This window comes from Chenopodium album, chromosome 7 (genome assembly GCF_948465745.1).
Source record: "Chenopodium album chromosome 7, dcCheAlbu1.1, whole genome shotgun sequence".
Taxonomy (NCBI): Eukaryota; Viridiplantae; Streptophyta; class Magnoliopsida; order Caryophyllales; family Amaranthaceae; genus Chenopodium; species Chenopodium album.
The window spans coordinates 76584167-76588572 of record NC_137840.1 but is presented as its reverse complement, the minus strand read 5'-3'; the positions used below and the strand labels follow the sequence as shown (position 1 = coordinate 76588572).

General features: G+C 35.3%; 1 pseudogene; it reads left to right on the top strand.

Annotated features, from left to right (window-relative positions):
• Window positions 1-817: 817 nt before the first annotated feature.
• LOC145639692 (3-ketoacyl-CoA synthase 1 pseudogene) lies at window positions 818-3159 on the top strand (annotated as a pseudogene).
• Window positions 3160-4406: the final 1247 nt, after the last annotated feature.

Below are 4406 nucleotides of genomic sequence, written 5' to 3'. Positions count from 1 at the left end.
TTTTAAATATAGTAACTAATTTAATATAAATCAACAAGAAGCTAAGCCACGTGGGTCCATATTAAAAATTGCTCCTTCTTTTGAACAAAAAACACCCACATTAGAAAGTTAGAAACCTAAGGAAACTCATCGAAAATCATTGTTCCTACTTCAAGGCTTACTTGAACGTAATCTACTTTTTTTACCCCACTAGTCCACTACCCATGTTCCTACTTCTTAGTCAATTGCTTCCTTTTTTCCTTACATTTCTTTTTTCTCAAAAGCGCGTAAACAAATTTTTATACTTTTTGAATGAAGTATATTTCACCAGAATGTACTTGTGCTAATGAACAAATCAAAATATACGCAAATAAAACTTATATATTTTGTTTTTCTTTGATGTATATGTAGGTACGTAGACATAATTCATAAGATCATTCTTTCTTTTTTCTATTTTTATTTAAGGAAAAGATTGACTAAACTTATCTAGGATAAAATTTTAAAGGGTTATGGTGAAAAACCGAATAAATAACATTCTAATTACAACAAAAAATATAAGATAAGATATTTAATTATATTTACAACAAAAATATTGTACGTCAATAAACCTTAGTAGCTTACCTATTTTAATGAGTAAGCTCCTACAAAAAAAAAAAAAAAAAAAAAGGTTTTGTAATATGCCCCCTCTAATATTCAAATGCGGCCTTTTTCCTAGTTTGGGTGGTTGAGCTATCTATCCAATTCCATGAACTACTCACATTTAATTCCCTCAAATTATCCAGCTTTCTTGCAGCTCATATATTTCTTTGTTAATGCACTCTATATATACCCTAACCAAACACACTCTTCTCCAAAACAAACAATTCATTATTTTTTTTTTCCTTATCATTTTTTCATTCTCCAATTACAAAAAAAGTCTCATTTTAGCTTCTTCCTCACATGTTTCATTCTAACAACCACACCTAGACGTAAAAGTTTAAACTCCCATTTGATGGGATTTTGATCAAAACTCCAATTTTAGCTCATCTTCTCTTAGACTTTTATTCACACCCTTTTCTCTATATTATCTTTATTAATATAGACTCTATTAGAAACCATTCTACCATCATTTTTTAAAAAATACCTTAGGTTATACAAAAAATATACATATAATCACCTCCTAATAAGCTAAGCTAAGCTAGCTAGAGAGTGTTATTCTTTATTTATTAGCAAAAAAAAAAAAAAAAAAAAAAATGGCGAGCATTGAGATGGATAAGGAGAGATTAATGGCGGAAATGGCGTTCAAAGACGAGGCGTCTATCGTCATAAAAATCCGTCGAAAATTACCGGATTTTCTTCAGTCAGTGAAGCTTAAGTACGTGAAGTTAGGGTTGGGATACTCCTTCAAATCACCCACTTCTTTTTTGGTGTTCCTTTTGGCTTTACCTCTTTTACTGTCTACTTTGGTTCAGCTTACCGGTCTAAGAATGGACCGGGTTTCTGATCTTTGGACCAACCGGGCTGTTTTCCTCGACACGGCTACTGGTTTGACAGGATTAGTAGTGCTGCTTGTTGTGTTGGGAGTGTACTGGGCCAAGAGAAACAAACACATTTACCTCGTTGATTTCGCGTGTTATAAACCGGAAGACGAGAGAAAATTGTCAGTTGAGTCTTTCCTTAAGATGACTGTTGATTCGGGTGCTTTCAACGAAGAGATGGTTCATTTTCAAGAGAGGATCGCAACCCGGTCCGGATTAGGGGACGAGACGTATTTCGCTAGAGGAATTACGTCGCAGCCCCCTAATTTGTCTATGGCCGAGGCTCGAGCCGAGGCCGAGTCAGTCATGTTTAACACGGTTGATGCCCTATTGGAGAAAACCGGGGTTAGACCGGAGGAAATTGATATTTTGATAGTAAACTGTAGTTTATTCAACCCAACACCATCACTTTCATCTATGATAGTAAACCACTACAAATTAAAGCCATCAATTAAGACCTATAATTTAGGTGGAATGGGCTGTAGTGCGGGCCTAATATCCATTGACCTAGCCAAACACTTACTCAAAGCCCGCCCCAATTCTTATGCTTTGGTTTTTAGCACGGAAAATATTACACAAAATTGGTATTTTGGTAACGACCGATCCATGCTTTTGTGCAATTGTATTTTCCGCATGGGTGGTGCGGCTGTTTTGTTATCTAACAAGGCTAAAGATCGTAGTCGAGCCAAGTACGAGTTGGTCCACACGGTCCGAACCCACAAGGGTTCGGACGACAACAGTTACAACTGTGTGTACCAACGTGAGGACGAAAAAGGGCTAGTTGGAGTCTCACTAGCACGCGAGTTGATGGCGGTTGCGGGTGACGCGCTAAAAACCAACATAACTACCTTGGGACCACTTGTGTTACCATGGTCCGAACAACTTATGTTTTTGGCAACCTTGATTAGGAGGAAAGTATTGAAGCAAGTCAAAGTCAAACCTTATATACCTGATTTTAAGAAGGCGTTTGAACATTTTTGTATTCATGCTGGTGGAAGGGCAGTGTTGGATGAGATTGAGAAGAATCTTCAGCTTACAAACTGGCATATGGAACCTTCTAGAATGACACTTCACCGCTTCGGGAATACTTCGAGTAGTTCTCTTTGGTATGAGCTAGCCTACACGGAGGCTAAGGGTCGTGTCAAGGGCGGGGACCGAGTTTGGCAAATCGCGTTCGGTTCGGGTTTTAAGTGTAATAGCGCGGTTTGGAAGTCATTGAGGGAGGTTGAGGTTGGGAAGTGTAGGACGAACCCATGGATTGATTCGTTGGATAAGTATCCTGTTAAGCTTTAATCTTGGTTAGGTTGTAATTGTTAAAACATTTGGGTTGGACTGTTGGAGGGTGGTGTAATGTGTTGGGTGCATGTTTGGCCAAGAATTTTATTTTTTTGGCTAATTATTGGATTTATTTGTAGTGATTTAGTTCAAGTTTGTTTGAGGTGCAAATATTTGTAATTTGTTTGATTATTTGAAGAACCATTCTTCACTTTTAAGTGTATGATGAACTGAAAATTATCAGTTTATTTCGAAAAAAGTATGTATTGCATTAACTTAGAAGTGAAATTCTATATAGATAGATTCAGAAAATGTGTTAATGTTAAAAAATAAAAAACGTTGAAAGTTTTTTCAATAGTACGGATTAAATGATTAAATCAATGATTTATTTAGTTGTACGTGGGTTATGAAATTATGATTATTGGGTCATTGGCTTATTATTACTCGTATAATTGTTGGGCCATTGGCCACTTCTGTGAATATTGGGCCATGGCCTATTAGTAATCTTGCCATTATTGGGACATTGGCTTATTATTATTCAAATGATTGATGTGAGCTTGTATATGTATTATGATCAATTATGATATTTACAAATAATACAGTAGGTATGTATTTCATTTAATAATCTTCTACATCCATTTCATATTAATTGCAACGATTTGGCATAAAGTAAAGAAGAAAAATGTCTAATCGTAGCAAATAATATAAAACGGAGGTAGTTGTTGAAGAATTGAAAAAGGCATTCGATTTAGGTCATGTCGGTTAAATTGGGTGCCTTATATCAGTAATAAGATACTTGGATATGAAATTAGGGTACATATCAAGCTTCGAACCCGTATGCTAAGATGTGAGAAGTTGTGGCATACTAATATAGTAATATGCTACCACTTGCTTATAGATCATCACAAACTAATGTTAAGGCATACTAATATAGTAATATGCTACCATTAATGAATAGAACAATATAATGATTAAACTACGGTTTAGTATATTGTAAGGCATGACTTAGTAATGTTGACTTAATAAATGTTTACTCTTGAAGCCGAAATGACAACCATGGGGTGTTTTAAGGAAAAAGTGATCAATCATAAGCTGAGAAAATTCAAAGGTGATAAATCAAATCAGCGAAGTCATTAACAAATAGCGGATAAGAAACAACATTGTAAATGTCAGGCCCATTGTTAGACTGAATGGGCTCAGATCATCACTTCATTCTTTTCCTGTCTTTTTTTTTTTTTTTAAAAGACAAAACCCCAACGGGGATTAGCTTTCATTCGGAAAATTAGAAACCCACACCCTTCTACCTATAGCCCATGGCGAGTAATGAGCAAGCTCATGCGCTACTTTATTGCCTTCCCTATGAACAAAGCTCCAAATAATACTCTTTGAGGAGTTGCATAGATGATAAATATCATCATAGATGAGATGTAAATTACTGCAGCCTCTCTAATTGAAGATCATGACTACTTCGTACTATTTAATATTGTTGGTTGGTGGGTAAACATTTTAAGATCCAAATATTTTATAATGGACTAGGTAAATAAATTATAATCTAAACAATTTGAAGTTTAGTTTAGCAAGAAATTATTGAGAACGAAGACTAAAGGTCTAGAGTATACACATTAAGGAATCTCA